This window comes from Ischnura elegans, chromosome 1, assembly GCF_921293095.1.
Source record: "Ischnura elegans chromosome 1, ioIscEleg1.1, whole genome shotgun sequence".
NCBI classification, from domain to species: domain Eukaryota; kingdom Metazoa; phylum Arthropoda; class Insecta; order Odonata; family Coenagrionidae; genus Ischnura; species Ischnura elegans.
Genome location: NC_060246.1, coordinates 157,667,479 through 157,692,416, shown reverse-complemented (window position 1 = coordinate 157,692,416; position 24,938 = coordinate 157,667,479). Strand labels below are relative to the sequence as shown.

At 37.9% G+C, this 24,938-nt stretch overlaps 1 protein-coding gene across 1 annotated transcript in view; it reads right to left on the bottom strand.

Annotated features, from left to right (window-relative positions):
• The window catches only part of LOC124170734, a 65,425-nt gene that overhangs the window by 40,043 nt on the left and 444 nt on the right, over positions 1 to 24,938 (bottom strand). The window lies entirely within an intron of this gene.

Genomic DNA, 24,938 nt, shown 5'->3' with positions numbered 1-24,938 from the left:
TCTTGACATTTCTCAAAATTTCGGATAGGAAATTAAAAAAAAAGATATCATCACCATGGATAGGCCCGATAACCATGATTTTTCATTCCTTACTCTCATCCTCCTGCGCAAATACTTTCTGCATTTAACTGTCCTTGCATTAAATTACTTTAAAAAAACACTGTTGAAACATGCGAGTAGTATTGAGCTGTTAGAAGTATTCAATGAGATAGCTCCTTATTTAACATTTTATGTAAGAAATGTAGAACTATGAAGACCATTCCATTTTCATTTCATAATTATATTTTCATATTTTCTATTTTCTTTAAATAAAATCAGTTCTCATAATCCATCTTGCCGTTCAATATTACTTTATAAAATTTATAAATTCCTCAGTGGAACCATTGTAGTTTTAGTCATATATTATTGTAAACACATTTCTTGTTACCAGAAATAAATCTTTGGCATTGAAGAAAAGAAGGCATAACGACAAATAATTTGTATAAGTAATTAAGGAGTAAGTTTAGGGTATAGGAATATTAGCCCATCAAAAATAAATATAACTTTTCTGTAAAACTGATGGACGAATTAAAAATTTTATGCGAAGCGTAAAGCGAAGAAATGGATTTTTATTTTGGGTTTAAACTATGAATTTGAAGATGATAGTCAAACGCTAGGAATACCTATACAAATAATTTTTTGGATTGGAAAACAAATATAATGTGATACTTAAGTGGAATTCTTTCTCGTTTTGAATAATGTCATGTTAAAGAAATTTGACATAAAACAAAATCTTATCTCCAATTCAAAGAATAATCGAAGCAATCAGCGGCTAATGACAATAAGCCATTGTAAGCTTGGCCATGTTGGATGACCAAGGTTACAATGGCATGTGGCCTGTTGCTGTGTTAGGTTTTGCAAAATCCTGCTTGGGGAATACTGTAATGAGCAATCAATTGGGTATTATTTTGGTGTCTCTGCGTATTTTTTGTTCTCAAGCTCTCAAGTATAAACTTTACTTCATAAGTTTACTTTCAAATGAAGACGAAAATTTCAATTTATGTTTCGTCTCCCTCTTCATACCACAATAACTTTATCATCAGTTATGTAAAACAATGAATGCTAATCTTGAAACTTGTATTATTTGTCTTTTTTCGATTGTTCTACCAAAGTCTTCCCCCTGTCCAATTCCCAAAACCAATCAATGTCGCCTCCCATTCAGCGTCTCCCCACTCTGTCAAATTGCAATCTCCAAAGCTGTTCCATCGTCGCGTCGAAGTCCATTGTTTTAGGCGCGACACATTTGAATTACATTTGTTCCATTGGGAAGTTTACAGCGCTTAGGGGAAGAGAGCGAGGGCTCACACTTGTCATTTCGATTAAGTGCAAAGCATAGGAAGAGACTGTTTTCCAAATCGCCTGCAATAAGACTCCTCCTCTCAAGCACTCCCCAATTCACCATCCAATGACACCCAGGACGCCCATAGAAAATTACAACAATAGACTGCGGTGGATTTTGAACGCAGGTCGATCTCCTACTTCATGGCGTATTGTACAGGTTCCAATTTTTTCCGTGGTGAAATTTTGTGTCAATTTTGATTACTTAATGATCATTGGTACAATAAAACTACACGAAGAAAAACAGTTTTAAGAAAAGGATTTATTTGAAATAGTCATGGATTCAGGCAAAAATCTCCCTTTTTTAGCAATGAAATAAATCCTTATCTTCTGCCATTTGGGGCTTAAAAATTTCTTTAAATAATAATTTAAGAGCATGATGAGAAGTTTTAGGAGAAACCCTTAGTAGCTTCATGGAAAGACGTTAAATTTTCAGCAAACTGTTTTTTTTCTAATGGAGAACTAACTTTAAATATGGAATTCACAAATGCATGATGAGCATTGGTTGCAAAAAAAATGCTCAGAAGTTGCGTTTGTACAGATGAAGTTTTATCACTTCCGAAATAAAATAGTTTCAGCTTTAAAAATCACTTCGTTACGACAAAAATGCTATTTTGTTTCATAATACTGGATGAATACAATAATAATAATTAATGGAAAACTTTCGCGTCGCCGGAGCCAATTTTTACTTGGACGGCGGAGCACGGAGTGAAAATGAGGCTCTTAAACAGGTTACAGAATTTTTATACTGCATTTATTTAACACGGTATTCAATGTATTCGAAGGCCAGGATGGATATCCCGACTACGAACTCACGTTACGGAGAAATCCTTGTTCATTATGGCGCCAACGAAAGCGGAATGAATTATTCCAACGAGAGGTCCTGAAGACTTCTTTCTCTACAGCCGTGTTCTCCTCCATCCTTCCTCAACAATCCAACCCCTAATCACACTATTTACATCTCCAACTACTACGTTCGCCCTGTTCCTCCGCTTGGCTCCCGGCCAAAGCTCCTTCATCGCACACCGCTTGTCGTCGCACGGCGTAGACGGCGCCACTATCCTCCATCCTCACCAAAAGCCAGGTCGTGACACGCTCCCATCTTGGTTCCCGCCTGTCTGTTGTTTACATGGTGTTAGCATAGGCCATGTGAATTAATTTCAAAAAATTGTGTTGCAGTGCTCCGCATTGCACCAATTCCACGAAAAACGGAGTAAGAATATTTCGTTTTCCTTCTGATCCAGGGGCGCCGACTTATAAAAAATATTGGGGGGGCCCATATCGGAAGTCTTGCCCCAGGAAGAGGTTAAATTGAAAGTGTGTCGCAGCACCGAAACACTACCATGATTCACAACACTTGATTCAGTTAACCTGCTTAACCTTATAATTATTTTTTTCAACACTCATTGTTTAATTTATTTTAAAAGGTAACTATCGTCAGGGGTGGCGACTTATAAAAAATATTGGGGGGGGGGCAATCCGGGGGCCTTTCCCGGGAAAATTTATAAAGAGTGAGTTTTAAAGTTTTTTAAAGCATTTTAGATTACATCTGATCAACATTAGAAACCTGAAAACTCGATTCTCGATAACTTGACACTCAGAAGATAATCGAAAAGCCATACACATTTTTGCTTCACCCCCATAACGAATTTTTGGGGGGACTCGGGCCCCCTCAAGCCCCATGGAGTCGGCGCCACTGACTATCGTCAAGCATGGGAAATAAAAATCGCCAATATATTTTTGTGATTTCACAAGGCATAATATAACTTAATTATTTTCTTGAATTATTGAGGGGGCTCCGCCCCCCCAAACGAATCTTTGAGGGGGCTCAGGCCCCCTCAGGCCCCATGGAGTCGGCGCCACTGTTCTGATCCTAAAAGAATGGCTCTGTGGTCGATAGATTGCAGAAGAAACAAATGGAAATGTACAATAACATCGCGCTTTTTGCTTCAGTTATTTACATCCATGATTGTCTTGTCATTGTTAATTGTCTGAGTCTAATTGCTCAATTTGGAATGCATTTCCTTCGTGCAGCATTTGCTGCCTCAATATCAGTGATTGAGTTTGGAATCCATCCTATTCTAATTAATGCTCTGATGTGTATTCATTTATTGCAGTTATTTGTAAAATCTTAAATGTACCTAAAGGCTCACCTGAGTGCACACTGACATTACTGTGTCACATTATTTGCCATGATTCTTGGAATATTTGCATGCGGATTATTCTAGTATTACATTTATTATTGGGATTGGCAATATTTACAATTTCTAACTAATCAACATAGGCCTCAACTTAAGACAATTAATAAGCATTCAATGAGAGTATATTATTATCATTTGGAGAAATCATATTATTTTGAGTTTAAAAAATGTACAGGGACCTTGTATTACGAACTAAGAAATAATATTACAGTAGAGTTATCAGTCTGGCGAAAAACCTGACCAAAATATCATGGTAAGTAATAAAAACCGATCCCATGCAAATGGCAGTGTTTGCCAATCAGTACCTCGCCAATGTGCCCCTATGCATGCAGAATTCAATAATATGTTGGGACAGCTTTAATACTGACCCCTGTCAACATATAAGGTCCTCAATGGCCCTCTTTCCGGTAACAGAAAATGAGGTATTGAAGCACATACATAGCCTAACGTTGCCTTCTACGTATATATATTCATATACCTACCCAGGTCTGTAATGCCCTGCCTTCATGCTTAAAAAATGCTCCTACGAGGGCAAATTTCAACTACAATCTGAAACTCTTCCTTGTTAACAAAAGCTATTTTAGCACAAATAAGCTTCAAATGTGTATGTATTTTTTGTATTGACTTGTACTATATTTGACAATGTAAAGTCATGGGACCAATAAGAATAATAGGGTGGTTTCCTATTATTTTTTTATTGCCTTAATCGAAAGATTATTACTCCTGGAGTACGTATTTCACGCTTTTAGATTTTTAAATGACAATATCTATTTTTCGCGATTAAATGAAAAGTGAAAATTTTCAAGCGCGCGAAAACGCGACGCTCAAGTATGAATGCCGGGAAATATCTCCGTACGTCGTATTTCTGGTTCCCCCTCCCGCCCGGTGAGGTGACCTTGAGGCGAGGCTTAGCGCTGATACGTCGCAGGCTGCCAGCGGGTAGCTGAGTGCCTTGCTGAATGGTAGCGCTTGGCTTAAAAAAGGTTTATTAATACCTTATCAAACGAAGAAAACTTTCCGACCTTAGCCAGTTTTAGTAGGTGATTATTAAGACATGTTTCCCTGAGCTCTGTGCCTCATGCATGCATTGGTAACCTCAGACGATGTATAACTCCTATCTTCTCGTATAGAAACTAGGTCCCTGTGACGTCACGTGGAGTGGCATCGCATGGGCGCCAATCTGGCCTTTTTCAAATGAGGATAAAATTTGACCCTTGCCATTCGTCTAAACCGGTATTTCAAAAACCAAATAATTTGTGTATTATGAATACACTAATGGTGGGTAACGAATCGCAATCAATGCCTTTCGTTTTCTTTGATGAAGGAAACTACCCTATTATTATTATATCTATGCTGAAACCCTAATATATTAGTAATCAATCCGGAAAAAGAAAGTAATTAGTGAATCCTAGAACCTATGCGGTAGAGCAAAGTGTATAATTGCCTATGGCCATGAAAAATTCCATGCACCTTACTTTCAAAATAAAGTAGAAAAATCTAGATACATTAGAAACTATTCACACAGAGCACTATGATGGGAATGTTTTGTCGCGTGAGTTGGACATTTTTTCAGGGTTGAAACAAGGCCCTGAGACTAAACAACCGCCCAGATTAGGAAGTATACTATAATTCCCTATGGCCGTGTAAAATGTCATTAACCTGAGTTCCTAAATATGGAAATGAGACCTGGTTCCTTATACCTATGCACCCGGTGTGCTGTAGGGCGAAATTTTTTTTTCGCGTGGGTTGGGGATTTTTTCAGAGTCGAACCGAGATCCTCAGGGTCAAAAACCGCCCGTATTATGAAGTATACTATAATTCCATACGACCATGTAAACATTTCATGCACCTGAGTTCCTAAATATGGAAATGAGACATGGTTCCTTATACCTATGCACCCGGTGCGCTGTAGGGCGAAATTTTTTTTCGCGTGGGTTGGGGATTTTTTCAGAGTCGAACCGAGGTCCTCAGGGTCAAAAACCGCCCGTATTATGAAGTATACTATAATTCCCTACGACCGTGTAAAATGTCATGCACCTGACTTCCTAATTAAGGAAGTTAGACATGGTTCCTTGTACCTATACACACGGAGCGCTGTAGAACGAATTTTTTTTTCGCTTGATTTGGGCATTTAAAAAAAATCAAATCAAGGTCCTCAGACTAAAAGCTGCCCGTATTATCAAGTATACTATAATTTACTATCACTTTGGAATATTTCATGAATCTAACTTCATAAATAAGGGAATAAAACATGGTTCCTTGTACCTATTCACCCGGAGCGCTGAAGTAAGAAAATGTTTGTCGCGTGGGTTGGAAATTTTTTCAGAGTCGAACCGAGGTCTTTAGGGTAAAATGCCGCCCGCATTATCAAGTATACTATAATTCCCTATCTTTTTGGAAGATTTCATGAATTTAACTTGATAAATAAGGGAATAAAACATGGTTCCTTGTACCTATGCACTCGGAACGCTGAAGTAAGAAACATTTTGTCGCGTGGGTTGGGAATTTTTCCAGAGTCGAACCGAGGTCTTCAGGGTCAAAAGCCGCCCCTATTGTCAAGTATACTATAATTTCCTATGACCATGGAAAATATCATGCACCTGACTTCCTAATTAAGGAAGTGAGACATGGTTCCTTGTACCTATACACACGGAGCGCTGTAGAGCGTATTTTATTTCGCTTGGCTTGTAAATTTTTTCAGAGTCAAATCGAGGTCGTCAGACTAAAAAACCGGCCGTATTATTAAGTAAACTACAATTTTCTATAATCTTGGATTATTTCATGAATCTAACTTCATAAATAAAGGAATAAAACATTGTTCCTTGTACCTATGCACCCGGAGCGCTGAAGTAAGACATTTTTGTCGCGTGGGTTGGCAATTTTTCCAGAGTCGAACCGAGGTCTTCAGTGCCAAAAACTGCCCGTGTTCGCAAGTATATTATAATTTTCTATAACCATAGAAAATTTCATGTACCAGACTTCCTAAATAAGGAAGTAAGACATGGTGCCTTACAACCCATGCATCCAGAGCGCTGCAGTGCGAAATTTATTTTTCCCGTGAGTTGACAATTTTTCCAGAGTCGAACTGTGGACCATAGACTCAAAATACAGACGTATCATAAATTTTCATTTTATTAACTATCTATAACAAAACTTTCACTTCCCTGCATTGATTACGTTGTGAGAAAACCGTGTTTCCTTTTACCTATGTCTCCCGTTTAAATGCACGTAAAATTTGAATTCCCGCCGCGCTAGAGACTCAAGATGGCGGATTACATTGGTCAAGTGCGTGACACGACCTGGCTTTTACCGACCTTGTCCTCACCCATTATTCCCTTGAGAACCCTCCCACACATTTTTTGCTACTTCATGCTTTTACAACCCCCTCCTAAACCATCCTCTTCTGTAAAATAACACATTAATCATCTTTCTAAATTGAAGACCCTGCCAACCCCTTACCACCAATTTTCATCCCAACCTATGTTTCGTTTCCTCTTCGAATCCGTTCCTCTTATTCCGTCTGCTTTCCCAACATTCTAAACTGTCTCCCATACCTAATTTATGAATTGTATTTAGCTTACATGCAACACATAAACACAATAACAGAATGGACGTTTATAACAAAAAGAAATGAAATTTTTATAAAATAGTCGTGTGCATGCATTATTTTTATTTGAAAGTTCAATTCGAACATAATTTTCATCATCTCCGAGCGAAATTTCCTTCGATGCTGCAATAAATTCAGGTCGTTATATGGTGTAATGAAGAAATTACAAATTCCATTTAAAGGGGCATTTTTACAATGGTCACTTTTAAAATTCATAAATATAAAATGTCCTCTTGTGACATAATTTGCTATTTGGATAGTTACACATATTCTACTAGTCATAGAACTACTTTCACCTTCATATTATATTTATAGCGCCATGCGAAAACGAAAAATATTTTTCTAGTCTCCAAACACATAGTTTTGAAACTCAATTACTTGTGCTAAATTGTCATACTTGACGTAATTATCAATTAAAGGGCAAATATTATAACGGACGTAATACATGTACCTCAAAAATCTTTGTTTCACTCTCTCAATCATATCTACTTATATAATTAATACTTACCGTTCCTCTCTCTTTTTTTGCGTTGCTACCTTTAAGGAATCGGTTTGCACCGAAGGCATAAATCATCTTAGGGCTCATGTGAAAAATAATACTAATGGAATCCTAGCGAACTATTTCCATCAATCTTAAAACTTCACTCAATTTTATTTTGGCATAGGAATTGAAGTGCCCAAGCGGCCATTGAGCTCCCAAATTGACCTATATGAAGGGAGACTAGAATGCTACTGCCGCAAATGTGAAACTGGATAGACTGCCAAATGTGCACTTGAATTCAAAACGAAGCATTGCTATGTTTCATGTCACGCATTTGAATATTTTTTATTACGGAATGGAAACGAGAGGATTACATTTTAAAGGAGCCATTACCTATAACGTGAAATTCAACATCTTGGAGTACAACACTGGCCTTTTATCGCGAGCAACGATGAATGTTGCTCATATTTTATTTTTGGCATTGATCAGATTTTGTGTAAGTTATCCAATTTGCTTACCGTTAAAAAAGTCTCAGAGCTACCCTCACAGGGGCAATATAATTAAAATATACGATATTAATATTTGACTCGACAACCAAAGCCCCACATTGTCGCAGGAATAGAAGGATCAACAACTTTGCTATTTCCACATGTTAATTTATTGAACGAAACCATGGTCGGTCTGAATAAATTACCATGTGGAAATTACAAAGTTGTTGATCCTTCTATTCCTGCTATTATGGATTTCCACCAAGTTACGCCCGCTACTATTAATTAAGCCCCACATTGTAATGAATGCAACATTTTCAAGATATTGCCATGTTTTTTGACTGCAATTTTACGAAATGTAATTCTCATTTTTGTTTATTCGCATCGACCTCCAACAGTAGCACAAATGACGTCAGTTATCTTTCTCCTCATCGAGTGGTATTCAGCCAAATATTTTCTTGAGCCTTGCACGCATTCCCCTTTTTCTTCGCTGATGCTGGAGAGCGGTCGAGGAGACACTTTTGTCGTCCGTGGTGAAGAGAGCGCTTCCCTCCATTGCCACCCCTCCTCTTGACCCTTGAACTCCCCCTTCCACCCTTCTCCTCCCGCCCTCACGCACTGCCCCGCACCCTTACATCCCACCCCCTCTTCATGCAACCTATTCCCACGCCTTCTTATTTTTATCCATCTTTCCCATTTCATCCTTCTCCACTTGGGACTTATCCGTTCCCATCTCCATTCACGCAAGGAACGACCAACCTTTCTCAGAGGCTTCTTTTCAAGAGAAAGATCCTCTCCATCCCTTCCTTCCTCTTCTTCCTTCATCCTCTTGAAATTCGCCTCCTTCCTTCCCTCCCCAATTTCGTCTCTTTCTCCTTTAACGTCCATTCGCCATCCATCAGCCAAAGCATCTCCAACTCCACCCTAGCTCACAAATACACACACACACACTTTACACATTTCCCACTTACCTCCCCATTTCTCCGTTTTTCCCCGGAGTTAAGGTTTTCCCTCGAAATGGGTCCAAACGTGATCGTTCACCGCTCGCTCACCCGAGAATGGAACGCGTGTTGTGAGGAGGATAGCGCTTACAATCCACATTTGGTCCGGAATCATGGTTTCCGTTAGCACTCATAATCACGCTGATGGCGCACTTAGTTTTGATGCTTCCATGGATTTACTTTATAAGAAAAGCCGCTTTATCTCAGGTATTTACAAAGGGAAATTTTGAAAACGTTCCTCTACAAACGAATAACTTTCGCTCTACCCAGGCGACTACTGCTGACTGGAGCAGTTTTATAGTCGGTACTGGTAGTATCTAAGATGAATAACCTCACTATGGAGGTACAAGAAAAGATGCTTGCTTGGTAGAAAATTTTTTGAAGATAGAGCTCATCAAATATGTGCCTTTTCATCTCCAAAAGAAAAAGAACTCATGGCATCGTTGGAAGCTTAAAATTCACTGACCCAACTGCTTTTCATTGCAATAAATGATATTATTTTCAGCATAAAAGAGATAAATAGATAAAATAGTCATTTTGTGTTCCATGGAATATAATTATAAAAAAGCCAACTCGGCTGAATCTCCAGCGCTTTCCTTTAAGCCATAAATGAAGGTATGTACATTGGGAGTGATTACGCCGAGTAATTACCAAGGGGATGATGTATTTTTTATTGTTTATGGGTTGAGAAGAGGATGTCCGCCCTAGGGAACACTATGCAACGAGGTACATATCAATGGCTAAGTTATAACAATACGTATCTCAAATTCCAAAAATCAAAATATAAAAAAACAAAAATAAAATAGAAGCAAAAACCAACTCCTTGTTTGCAAATGAATGCTTCTTTTTCAGTTTTATGAACTTTTTCTTTTTAATTTCAACGCAAAAGTAAAAGAAATTAATCTTTTTTTAGCTCCCGTGAAAAGTTTCTATTTTTGAGAAACGTGTTGTTAGAACTTAGTCATCGATATACCTCACCGCGCACCACTCTACTGCGTGTAAATCCCCTCACACCGCACACCCAACTCCCCTACCATTTCCCACGCAAAATCCCCAGCGAAAGCCAGGAGGAAAATCCCCTCGTGCAGCCGAAGGTAAAATATGATGATACATGAGCACATCCCTCTTTCCTCTGCCCCCCGCGGAATTTCTCCCTCCGCCGTCCGTGGATGGGGGCGCCACAGTTGCACGTCACGACCGCATTGACACCCAAATCTTGAAGCCCTACTCGGTACTTCTCACCAAGGTTTAGGATGTGGGTGGACCTCCTCTCTCTTTTGCTTCGTGAACTCAGGGAACTCAGTAGGGAGCGTAAAAGGGGCGTGGCGAGGAGTGACCCTGGGGAAATAAAGGGTCCAGACGCCGCCGTGCTCACCTTGGCTTCCAAAGATAGCGGCCGTGGGAGATTGTAAACATGGGCTGCACTCCATAGTCTGCACTGTCGGAATGGCGCGTTTTATGCCTCCCTCAAGCATTTACTTGGGTCCCCATCGCGGTGTAATCAGTGTGCTGTCTTCAAAGTAAAATTATTTTAACGCCTAGGCTTATTTATAACTTGACCCACTTAAATCCAGGTAGAGCCTATTGTAAAACTTGTATTGTAAAAAACATTGTATTGTAAACTAGGCCTATTACTTTCAAGCGGATGAAGTTTTATGAAGTTGACTGCACCCGACTGTTGGTCATATTAGTAAGCGTCTCGACAACTTGCTTTTCCCCAAAATACTATGCATATTACGCCTGTCCTTCCATCTGATGCTTCGCTTCCCAGTTTTTCTCGGGTAAGTGCAAATTGCATATTCCCATTACATTTATATAATATAAATATGCAATTTTACAACTCTATCAACTCTTTAATAATGACTAACCATGGGGTTAACTGACCATTGTAACGTTAACTTATAGTAATTCATGGCTCAGGGTTATCCCCAAGAAAGTCTTATCAAAACCTATCGCCAGGAAGTATTCAAACATGCTGTTTACTTTCCCAGTGAGTAATTTCGAATAGGCTTAAAATTACCAGTTTTAGAAAAATACAAAGAAGAACCCTTTAAGAAATAATATGAATATTCTAATGAAATTTCTTTGGTTATTAAAATGTTAACAAATTTCAATAGCTACAAAATATAAGTCGTTTCATCTTTCATTTTTTTTTCATTTTTTTAATATGTCGTACTGTATTACATACTGTTGTTAGCGGTAAAGTATCAAATCTACGTCAGAAATTCTGATTTGCTATTTTCGTTAAACGTTTTAATTCATAAAATTGATTATGTATATATATGAAATACTGATAAAATAAATAGTTCAAAAATTTTAATTCATGAAAATTTTGATGATGCTAAATGTATCTAAAGATATGAGGAAAAAATCTATGATTTCAGTTTTGTCAGATTTGAGTAAATCACGTTTCATTTCACCAGAAAGTACTTATTATGGAATGATTAATTCATATACATTGCAGAAATACTATCAGCATTGATTAATTAGAACCAAAAGCCCAACAAAAAAAAGAAAAACATCGTAATCAATCGTAATTATAAGCGAATATTTTACGCAGAAAATATTGAATTACCTGCCGTAATGCTCAGAACATCTTTAGCATTTCCCTCAATTTGATGTATATATGCAATTTTAGTCAAAAATGAGATTTTTCGGTAAGAAATTTGAGCTTCACCTATATTGCGATACAAGCAAAGGTACTAGAATACAATAACACATAATTTTGACTTCATTTTCACGTGTAAAAGTCATAAGAAATCCAACCTCCTTTCCTCGACACAAACGTGGTTACAGTTACTCCAGTGGATAGCCATTTCATATCCCGCTTTCTTGCGGGGCAGATCCTCTGCTGGTAGAGATTGGTTACAGTTCAAGTTTAGAAATCGGAAATAAGGAAAACTTTTATTGGCAAAAATTTAGTTTCAAAGCCGATAGATATCTTTTTCTTTTTGTTTGCAAGCAAACATATCTTCTCGCTGATGATATCTAGGGGTCCATTAAGACTATAAACAGTACAAGAAGTGCAATTACAACTCCATATTGTGGCATGAACAACCCCGAGATGTTCTTGCGAAATAGAGAGGGGATGCACATTTAGAGAAAATCCACCTACATACTTTGCGGGTGCATGATGGCCATGCGGAATGGTCTAAGCTATCGTTCGCTCACGTGAGGAGGAGGAAAGTGTACGAATAGGGGCGAGGGTGGCGCCGGAAGGGTAAGCCCGGAGAAATGTGGAACTTATCTGCTGGAAGCGGGGGAGTTTGGAAATTGTGGATGAGAAACACCCATCATCTTTACTGCCCTGAAATCTTACATCGGTCTTTTCTTCTCCTTACCTTCCACTTTGTCGTTTCAAAGTGACGGAAGTGGAAGAGGTGGGTCGGAAAAATAGTAAAGTAAAGGGCGAGATACAAGCAGCGGAAAGAATGGACGATATACGGCTCGATCATTATTTCACGTTGGAAAAAGAACCGATATTTCTATCGGTTTTCTTGGGAAAGCAATAAGATCGCGTGATCAATTTTCCCTCATAATATATCGGCGAGACCACTCAAGATGTTTTGAAAACTCCGAGATTAAATAAAAACCGATGGTGGAAATGAAACGAGAAAGATAAATCCCTAATGTTATCAGAAGGCATGCAATTCAACTTTTCAATGCCTTATTTTCCTGCTCACGCACCTCCAAGTGTGCACGAGTTCTGTATGTCTGGTTCAACGCTCAATTTATCTCTGTCCATTAATTTCCTCCTTTAAATCTCTCAATTCCGTTAATCAATCTGGTCATTACCATCCGTGTGGATTATCCGTGTAAGATTAAAGAGACTTTTCCTAACAGAGCATTTGAAACCAGCGATTCTACGTTCACTTTTAATTATTTTTAATTAAGTACATTATCATTAAACTTATGGCTACTAATTTTCCTCATTTAATTTTTGTAACCTTGGAGACATTTTTCAGCAAGCATTGACCATAGAGAATGCTTTGAATAGTTTATCTACTCATCATTTTCCCTGCCCTTTCTCTGACATTATGAAAATCATAGCGTTACGCTCGTGCATATGAGAAACTATGCATGAGAGAATGAGTGGAGCATAATTTCCTAGATCAAACTCTTCATTTTATGGCGAGGTAGGAAATTTTTAGCATCATGAAAACAGTTTTCTCTATAGAAAGAAAAATTATTTCAACTTTTTATTTATTCATTTTGTCATCAATACTCCGAATTATGTCTCCGTGAAAGAATGAGAAAACTTAATGTTCATTGGAAAAAAAGAACATGGGAAAATCTACGGCTCTCGAAAAATTCAAAAAGGGATTCCATATGCCCTCAATGAATGAAAAAATGATATGTCTTGTTCTGCAAATATTTATTACTAAAAGCCAAATCGTGAAATTTATAAAGTATAGAAATTTCACACGGATTTCTGTGACGATTTTCGTATGCAAGAATAAAATGTGTATTATCTCAGCAATTTATATTTTTAATTAGATGTATATGACTTTTAAAATTAAACCTTGGCGGAAATTAGGAGCGCCACGAATAGTTGGTAGAAAAACTGGTCTTGAATAAACCAGTTCTTATTTTTTAATATTTAACGCAACCAAGCAGCAATTCAATGGTAAATCTTATCCTAGATATTAAGATTGGAAAATGATTACCTAACATGGTTCAGTGTTGCAAAAACTAATTTATGCTTAGCTATACATCTATGAAAATAATTACCTTTTCTTTTTTTGTACCTTAAACATTTAAACTTGATTACTGTAGTATTAAATCAACTGCATTGGTATTTGATATTATTTTTATGTCAGAATACTTTCAACACTAAATCGGTGGAAAAGAAAATTCTCTTTATTACTACAGATAGAGGGAGAGGGAAAGACGACTGGAAATTGCTGTGGAAAAGATAAATGTCTATTTCCTCTGCTTGTTATCACTTCATACCTATATAAGCTTTCCATCACGAACACTGGGCGTGGGGCTCGAATACTTTTGGAAGGGTCGGACGTAATTGGACGGCGTGGCGGGAGAAAGTGTGAGAGGGTCGGTGGTAACGGTGGCTCGCATTAACCAGAGCGAAACCCATCAAATTCAATTTGCAAACAGGCATTCATCCGACGCTCACTGCACGACCTGCGGTCAACTAATTTGGTCGAAGGATAAAGATAACTCAAACGTGCATCAATCCCTCCCTCCACCGCAAACCCTGATCGCAACCCCACCTATTACACGCCCTCCAACTTCAACACGACTCGTGCGAGAGGGTGTGGTGGAGATATTGATCTCACCATACATATATTTACTCAATGCGTACATATTCTCCTATTTCTATGTGCTAATTACTTGCCGTAATAGCAAATTGATGAGATCATTTTTGCCATTGCAGATCGATTCTAAATTATGGAACGAATGTGATTTTCTGAAGCATGTAATCTTTGAAACGATGTGCTATAACATTACAGTAATTTGGGGTAATCATTTCACTTTTCAGCCATGGACAGCAAAACGAAGTAATATCTGTAAAAATAGATGCCGTTATATTCATTAATGGCGCAAAGAAATAGCTTTTTTAAGAGCTTAAATAAACTTAATTGCAATACATGGTGCGGTAAACCGCATGTGTCCGACAGGTATCTTGGTGGCCTTTGCAGCTAATTACAGTTCCTAATTTAGGCAATGGAAGCATTGAATGAGGTGGAAAATGGCTTTACTTTGAGCGTCTTTTAATATATTATCTAAATATCTTGAGAAAACCGAGTATTTATGCCTGTAAAATCGAACTTGCACCTCAGTAATGTAAAGATTGCTGAGTAAAATATGAGTATAATACCACAGAAAATCGTATAGGTTGAAAAATAAAACAGCAGGTTATTGGATGATGAATTTTTGTCTGTGCAGACTCTGGTTGATTGTGAGATTGGGTTTGCAGATCTGCGGGAGGGCTGAGAATAGCTTATTTCGGCGAATTATTCCAATCTCTCCTACCACCCTCCCTGACGGCTCACATCACAGATTCCCCATCCCCTACGGTACGATAGCGAGCATCCGAAGGGCACGGGGGAAAGTGGATTGGCTGACTGGGTCGAGTACGTGCTATACGAAATGGAGGAGGGAGCGATTGGGTGAGTCTATGGGAAGGGAAGGCTTTGTTCACGTCATGCAGCCCCGTTTCTCTTGTCTGAGAGTAAAGTTGGAGCAGCCTTAAATTTTCGGGTTCATTTTGTGCCCGAATCGAAAATCGAATGGAACAAGCAGGTTGTCATGACACTCCCTGTAAGTTTGCCTAACATTCTCACGAAACTTTGCAACTTTCTAGTCGGTAACCTGGAAAACTTTTAACCAAGCTGACATTACCTTATGAAAATTTTATGGAACGAAAATTCTATGTCATCTTTACTTACCAACTAAATGTACACTTGAATCTAATGAAAATGTTTTGATAGGTATGGCAATGGCCGAGGTTTAATAATTTAAATTCAATAATTTAATTCAATATTTGTGAATCCTTATAATTAAAAACTATTACTAGCTCTGTAGAGAATAACAATTATCCATCAACAATCCAATTAATTTTATTTTGTCCCATTTGGCACAAAAACGAAATTTCTTATTCCTCCATTTTGAAATGAGAAACGTCTTCATGCACTTTATTTGAACATCAATGATTTCCGTCAAATAAAAAAAAATCTGAACGATTAAGGGTCTATCAAATTGGAACGTGGAATAGGAATACCTAAATATCGACTGCTATTGCGGTTTTTAATATTAGGTAAAGTTTTTCACTGTTTATAATTTGTTGCCACAATTATGGAATGTTAAGGAAATTCAGCCGGTAGAATAATAACTATGATCTGCAAAATTAATTTCGTACATCGGTTTCTCATTCAATTCCTGTATTTTCTTCATCAATCGCATCATTCCGAATGCAACGAAAATAATTCTAATGTCCCCTTAGACTTACGATGCCCGCAATACTTTTATGCGCTGCATTTACGCCCAGCTGCATATATCCCAGGATAAGAAGAAAGGCTGAGGCTTCTCTCGCGAGGCTGTCGCCATTAGTCCTTTCAAGATGTAGTTTCCACAGAAAGGTGCTGCAGTAGTTTTTATTTTCTATTTCTATATTTCTGGCCAATGAATCCGAATATGAGATTTTTTAACAAAATTTCGAGACAAAAATTTTTTTAATAGACCAAAAATTGTTGCGTTTGTAACTTATTTATAAGTCGGAATATTTTAGATAAATAAGGATAAGACATTTTTGATAAATTTTATATTTGAGATTAAAATACATACATTCCCCTCAAATTTTATCCTTAAGATATTTTTACAACGAGCAGCTTAGACTTCAGTGCCATTTGAAAATGCCTTTTTTATCCCCACAAAGAACCTAAAATTGCGTAAAGAAGTCGACGATGGTTATATTTTTACTTTAATATGGTATGTTTCAATTTTTTAAGCAAAGAATCCGAAAGTACTTTTAGTTTCATCCAGAATATCTAGCATTTTGCGAATTGAAAATGATTTGAATTGAAAATATTTGAAAAAATCGAACAGTTAATATCCAAGGAAAATTCCGAAGTTTTTCATAACTGATTGTTTTGTATTTGGATTTTAGGTAGATTTTGAGTGATAAAAAATAGGACGAAAAAAGTAAGAATTTTTGGCCTTTTCCACCAATTTTTGCAATTTTGCGTCTCGAAAATTTTGTTAACGAACATCAGGTTCTGCAGCCAGTATGAGTATATGAGGAACAGAATAACCAAACCTATTCCTATAGACTCCCTGAGATCCCTTTTTCGCTGCGTCTTCACTGGGCTGTATGTGCTCCAGGAACTACAGCGATTTTTTTTCGCAAACTAGACGGTATGATGCAGTGCAGCGTGAGAGAGCGAAGTGGCGACTTTAGGGAGGCAAGTGCGTACTACGAGTGATGAGGACGCCGGCGATAAATGCGAGCGCAGGAAATAATATTTTTCTCCCGAGTTTCTTTTTATTTTTTGTTCGACGCGACGTATCCGCGGTCGCAGTTGGCAGATGAAGGGGTGTGGAAGAAAGGATGAGATATTTCGGGGGGTCTTGGAAAGGGAAAAAGAGTTTGGTGTTGGAAATTAATGATGGTCGCGGCAGGAGCCTTTAATGGAATGTCGTCATGAACGATTGACCAAAATCAAGGACCAGGTTGCTGCGTGCTGCAGGAATAGGCAGTGCGGGTAGTATTTTATGTCGGCCTTATTTTATGGGTCCTCTGGCCGGCAGATGATGGCAGGAACATCGACACTGGATTTGGGTCCAGCACTTGTTGGCGGCAGTCCTTTCGGCGGCAGTCCAGTTACTTTTCTCATTTTTCAAATAGGTTCAACCCCGCCCGTTGTGCCACTTTATATGATATATCTATGCTGTTGTGTTCAGTTGTGTTTTATTTATTATCGTTTTTTTGTAAGCATAAGTTTAATAAAATATAAGCATCAAGAAAAAGTGAAAATATAAGATAATCCATCTCTCAATTTTTCGGGGTCATACATCATACTCTATAAGTTAATTGCAAAAAAATATCTGAAATCAACATCACAGAATCTGGGTTACATGTAATTGGGAGAACAAGTTCCATACGTGCAAAGCTCGTTCATTTATTTCTTTTAATTACGATTCAAAGGGATGAAAACATACAAAATTCTAGTTAAATTTAAAGCCAAGTTAAATTTTACGCTGATAAAAAGTCCTTTATTAAAAGTTTGACATTGAAGATATTTAATGGTGAATAGTGATTACCATTCAATGACACAGATTCAGTCGTAGCGTTAATTTCACTTGACCAAGCCTCAATGTTAGTAAATTATAGCACATGTTATTGATAGTGACTTATACGACGTGACTGCTATTAATTCCGATACATTTTTGCAGAGACACAAGAAATAAAAAATTAACGTTTAATCGTTCCTTTATGGTGATCTTCAACCGAAAGAGAAAGAAAAATATTCATAGGACACATTTTTCAAGGCGTTCCTTTGCATATTTGTACAGCAATAATTTTATTTTCTGAGAATATGCTTGAAAGTTTGATATTGATTACCATAATCAATGGCTCTATTATTGTGATGTGCGCACTCACAAACGATGTTTTCGGACACATATATCACCGGAATTATAAATTTTTACATAGTATTCAACGTATATTATAGCACTAAGTGCACTCGAGACGTACGTCATTATCATCTTCAAATCATCTGAGGCCTACGCTACCGGTGTGGCAGCTAATAAATTCTGTCGAATGGCCATTTCGTGTGAATGTATTGATTTTTCTCCTTTTTTAAACGTATTATATATAGCATCGCCAAAGCATTCTATATGATAAGGAATGCATTATCTGCACGGCTGCTCTTTAAAGTCAACTTTATTGCCTCCACAAAGCAAATTTTCGTTTCTCTGTGATCCATTTCACTTAATGTGTCGATGGGTGTGAATATAGTGTTTAGTGCATTCAAATTCATTCAACATCTACAAAAAAACATCAAAACCGATGCTGCATTAATATTAAAGAGTATTTACGGCCATATAAGATCTATCGGAAATGCATTCATTATAATAACATACCATATAGAAAAATAAGGTGAAAATAAATACGCAACACCAATAAATATGAATAATAATTGAAAATGTATGCAGGGAAAAATATGGAAATGTAATACAAAATATTATGAGTGCGTAAAATTCTCCTTTTTTGTTGTAGTTTTCAGTACAGTTGGGTGAATGTAAAAACACAAGGATTCGAAATGTAACGGAGCTTTTTGTGATTTTGACGGCAAAAAATAAAGCAAAAAACATATCGTCCCAATCGTGCATTTATAGGTTAAATTGATGCCGTAAACATATAAACGTGATCTTATCGTTTTCTCAATGAGTCAAAGAAAAATAATAATTTAGACACCACCAAAGATGTACACAAAAAGCGCCATTTTTTCACGAAAGTCCCTCCAACACCTCATTCTACTTCTTATTAAGGTCTTCGATACTTGGCTGACATTTTTTATAGCAAATAATCTAATATAACTGTCTGAAAATAGCAATTTAAGAGCATAAAAATCATTATTTTACTTCAAGCTGTGATGCAATGCCTATTTTATCAGCATTATTCAAAACATGGAAGCCCTGGTAATAGCCCTAATAATTCCTACGATGTGTTTTCGTTTACGGCAGATAATGGGGGTTTAGTAAAACATTGGATTCTAAGAATTTTGCGATAGGGGTCATGAAAGGGGGGCATTAAATCTGAAACAGATCTTAAAAAAAATCAGTGGGAAGAAATCTCGTAGTATATGACGAGAACTAATAAACAAGAGTATCGCAGATGTCTTCAATACGAGCGTCCTTCGACAAGGATGTTAATTTGGATGGCAGTATACACAACGAGAAAGCATGAGGGCTATAACGAGTCGAACATTCATCCAAACGGAAGCGAAGCCTCGATCAGAGCGAAGGAGAAGGCACTTTCACCAAAAACCGCTCTCACTTCTGCTTTCGTATTTGTAGCTCTGATCTTAAGATGGGACAGGAAAACTGACAAAATAAATCTGACGAGTTTTCGAAAAACGAGAAAGGGTGTATGGATGAAAGAACATCATGTTGACGGATAAGTGGGACGAACTTTACAAAGAACAAGAAAAGGAACATGGGACGGAAGAGGAAAAAAACCTTGAGCATTCTGAGAATATAAAAAAATTCAGAAGAGACGTGGAAAGGCTTATAAAACATGCAAAGAAAAACGTAAATTCGCGGCAGAAATAATTCTACGAACGGCTCCCCCGATTTAGAGTCCCATTTCCATTCATAGTCCATTATTACCACCAGAGAAAATATCTCCTTTCGACAGAACAATAAATCTCACGCCCCTATCATGCTTCAAATTCCTTTCCTTTGCCTCTGCCGAGTACAGCTTCTTCCTTTGACAACGAGACTCGTCTTCCGTTATTATGTCATTTACCTTCTCTCTATAACACTCCCCCCTCACTGATTGGACCCCACCGCGAATAGGGTGGTTTCCTACTATTTTTTATTGCCTAAATCGAAAGATTATTACTCCTGCAGTACGTATTTCAACTTTTAGATTTTTAAATGACGATATCTATTATTCACGATTAAATGAAAAGTGAAAATTTTCAAGCGCGCGAAAACGCGACGGCTAAGTATGAATACTGGGAAAACTCCGTGTGACGTCGTTCTGATTCCCGCTGCCGCAAGTGAGGTGACCTTGGGGCGAGGCTTTGAGCGCTGATACGACCCAAATGCTAGCAGGTAGCAGAGTACCCTGCTAGCTGGTAGCGCTTGGCTGAAATAAGGATTATTAATACCTTATCAAACGAAGAAAACTTTCCCACCTTAGCCAGTTTTAATAGGTAATTATTAAGACATGTTTCCCTGAGCTCTGTGCCTCATGCATGCATTGGTATTCACAGACGTTGTAAAACTCCTATCTACTCGTATAGAAACTAGGTCCCTGTGACGCCACGTGGAGTGGCATCGCTTGGGCGCCAATCTGGCCTTTTTCAAATGAGGATAAAATTGACCATTGCCATTCGTCTGAACTAGGTATTCTAAAATCAAATAATTTGTATATTAGGAATACACTAATGGTGGGTAACGAATCGCAATCAATGTCTTTCGTTGTCTTTGATGAAGGAAACTACCCTATTATCAACGATCCCCAGGGTACAGTACAGGAAAGGACCTGCCTAGACTCCTAACACCTCAATCCAATGTCTTCTCACCCTGCACAGACCCTACCCCTCACCCTTGCACCATAACCGGAATCCCTACCTCCTTACCTGAGACGCACTCGGAGTAACAAATGAGTCCATGCTAGCCTCCTCCTGATAATTGCAATCCCTAGACTGGATTGATGCACGGCACTTGAAATACATAATCAATAATGAATAAAGTCGTACCGTCTAACAGGAAGAATTGTCTAAAAAAAACGTCGAGAGTTCAGCCTATTAGTCCAATACAGAGCCAATTTTATGAACGGTGAAGTATTTCCTGAAGTCAAACGAATGAATATTTGACGATCTCTCACCTTTAATCTAATAGTATAGATGAGGCACTCAAATGTTCTCAAACGATTATGTCGTTTCTTTTATATCTATATGCATCATTTAGCTACCTACACTCTAGCTCTAATTGCTATCGTGTAGGTAACACCCCTTTTTCCAGATAAGACAATTCCGAGGATAATATAGTCTACTGAACTCAAAATTTACCTATTCATATAATTCGTGTTCACCGAGAAATACCGCTGCACCTTAATAGTAATAAGTGATGTGAATTTCATGTAAATTTTTTCTGTAAAAAACTAATTTTTCATGCGAAAGCAAAATAAAAATGAGAATTTGATTCAATAATAACTTCAAACGATGCTTGAGGCACAACATTAAAAGATTTAACGCTCGCGCAAATATTTTTGACTTATAGGAACATGACTTATGACTTGGGAGGCGGGATTTAAAATGCATAAGGCTTCAAGGTAAGGTAGGACTAGGGCCATGACGTGAAGAAAGGAGATGGCAAAAATAAGCAGGATCACAAATCGGGAAAAATCCGCGCTTTCTTGAAATATATCCTTCTTTTTTCTCCCGAAGGAGAGGAAAAAGATAGGGGATGGAGTTACGGTTTTGTTCTGAGAGTCTTCGAAAGAAATGATGGGCGTTGTAAAATTCAAGACGTTGCGGAAGAAATGGGAAGAGATAAAGTGGTTCGTGGAGGGGAAGAGAGCGATATCACCGAGATAACCGAAAAGGAAGCAGGGAAATCGGAAAATATGATGAGAACAAGATGAAGGGACTCTTTTTTCTGTAGGTTTCTTGCCTCTATTTCCCGAGGAATACGAGCCAATACTAATGCGCCGCAATCTCCATTCTTCAATCCGTAATTTTCAAAATCGTCATATGCCATCTGCCCATGAACTCATGCTCATCTTTTGTCATATTCCAGCACATGAAAAGGAAACGGCTCACTAGGAAATCGACGATCGAAAATTGTTTGTTGAAAGGAAAATTTGATCGTTAATTCCAAGAGCTACAATCCATTTTTTATTTTCATGAATATTGATTTTATTTCTTATACACATGCATATAGATTTATCAAAATACCAACTTAACTGGTAAATGAAAAAAATCGACTACCAAATACTATTCATTGCAAAAGTCATTGCGATTTTTTATTTAAATTACCAATGAAATAAAGTTCTATGATATATAATACTATGATGTCCTATTTTTAAGCATTTGTATCGTAGAAGAAAATACTGTCACCCATCCTATCGTTAGGTTGAAAAACGTCTTCCCGTGCTCTAATCTCTCCTTCAAAGAAGCCCAAAGGATTAAAATTGACTGTGCTGAACGTGTTTGAGAATACCTTTGGCCTCGACGACCCCTTAACACCCCACCATTTCTCTCATCTATCCCGTTCCTCTTTCTCTCTCTTTTCCACCCTTACATTTCCCCTTAGCTTACGACCCTTTGCTTAGAATAAAAATTTCTCACCTCAACGCCAAATTTTCCGCGAAGAAAGACACATCTCCCTCTCTGCCTATATCTCAGCCCCTCTTTAAGCCCTTACAGCTCTAAGAATGTTTTTCTAGTCCTTCCATTGGAGATTTTCAGTTTCTCACTCATCCTTGACTTCCTTTTGAGATTAGTCTTCAGTATTTTGCCTCCTTGAGAGAAAAGCGTTTCCCCATTGCTTTCTATCCCTTTAGTCGGTAAAGAATGCTTCATTATCGCCTCCCAACAACAATACAGACTCATTATCCTTCACTTTATCATTTATCACAAGTTAATGGCGCAATCTTGTGTTGCTTTCAAGGTCTAGGGCACTATTTTCTTTTATAATTTTCGACACTTATGCCTTTTCTGCAAATATATATCTAAATACAGTCAACTTTTAAATTATTAAAAATATTTCACCATAAATAGATAATGATTTTGAAATAAACCAACTAAGGAAAATTACTGATAATTCAGTCCTTTTTCCAAAGCCTTCGACTATCTTGTATGATATATGGTTGAAGTTATTAATATTTGTTCAATAAGAAATTGAAATATTTCAACCCAATTTATTTTGGAGCGACGTGTTTCGCTGTCATAACAGCATTTTCAAGTGCATCATATTTTCTTGCTTTTATTATATTCGTCTCAGTGGTTTTTTTTACTACAGTTTCGTGAACCTAGCAATCTTTCCTATCATTTTTTCGCCAAATTAAGTGGGAATCTAAAACTTCCCCCGGGAATAATTCGTATTAATAAAAATGGAACGAGAGGAAGCAGAAGGGGTCTCCTGGGACACCATTGAGTTCCCTGGACGAACTCAACAAAAAGTGACCTCGATGTTTCAGTGGACAACGCCGTAATCCCATAGACCAGGAAATCAGGCGACTCAGCGCTCTTTTCCGTTCACCGTCCAATCCCAAAGGATAACTCCTGAGAATCCCTCGGACGTCGCAACAGTCGCATTAGGAGCTAAACCAAAGATTCCGGTCGCGCAGTCCTTCCTTCCGCCCCGATTCAACCCTTAAACCCACGCACCCTCACCTAACAAAACACCCTACGTCGATTTTTTTCCTCATCCCACCGAGTCCAAATTCCCGTCCGTCCAACCATCCGAACGTTCAATAATTCCCCTCCTTCCATCCCATACCCCTTTTTTTCTTATGGCCAAGAATCAACCCTCAGTCTTTCTATTCTTTATTTTGTCCCTCTAGTAGAAGTGAGGGTAATCCTTCACCAGTCTGGGTGGACGAAAAGAGTTCTCCTTCGTTGGCATCCTTTGCCGTTCTTCGAAAATAATTAGGTTTTCGCAACGTTCTCTAATGTAAGACTTCTGCCATTGGATTTCCCCATCCTTGGACGCTTTATCTGGGCTTATCTTGCTTATGCTGCTTTAATTCGCATAAATGGAGTCCCATTTGCGTATCTTCATATACTTTTATCTGCATATTTATTATTTTTTTATCCCCTAATATTTTTATAACAATGGCTTAACTGGAAATGAACCTACGTACCAATGATGTGAAAAGGTATCTATTGTTTCAATTCATAGCCATATCCATTGCATAATTCAAACGAATTTTGATACCAATGACAGCGCGCAAAAAACAAGTCATGCCAAGGTTGGGAAAATGTACTGTACAAAAGTGCTGCATTAAAAGGGATCACCTACCTATTGAACTTACCAATTTTCGTTGGATCTCACTGCTTGTCAAAGAGATGTGTTAAAAATATTGAGTTTTTTTCCCTTGTATAACGCGGCGAGGAACAAGAAAAACTTTAAATCTAAGTGTATTACATTTATTTTCTAAATTGTCTCCGGGCGTTACTTTCCGGAAATTTAGTTTCCACCACACAATGAAATAAAATATTAATTTTCTCCAGGTCGTTTTACACGGTGCACGGAATTGTGCAATCTGACGTACGTGCAAAGGCGCAATCAAAACTGCGTCGTGTAAAGCGGTGAATTGCTAGAACACATGCGAGAATGCGTGGATGCGAAACGGAAAAATAGCCCCGGTTCTGATTTCGTTCATGCATTCGCGCAATTCCGCGCCATTTCAGAAATTAATGCAGCTCTAGCCTGCGCAATTCCGTGCCCCGTGTAAAACGGCCTTTCCAAACTATTGCCAGCAAACCTGGATTGATCAATTTAAAACGTGGAGTGAAATAAAACGAAGTTTTAGCATTAAGTGCTGTTATTGTTTAGGAGTGCTTGTACCCAAAACTAGGTATT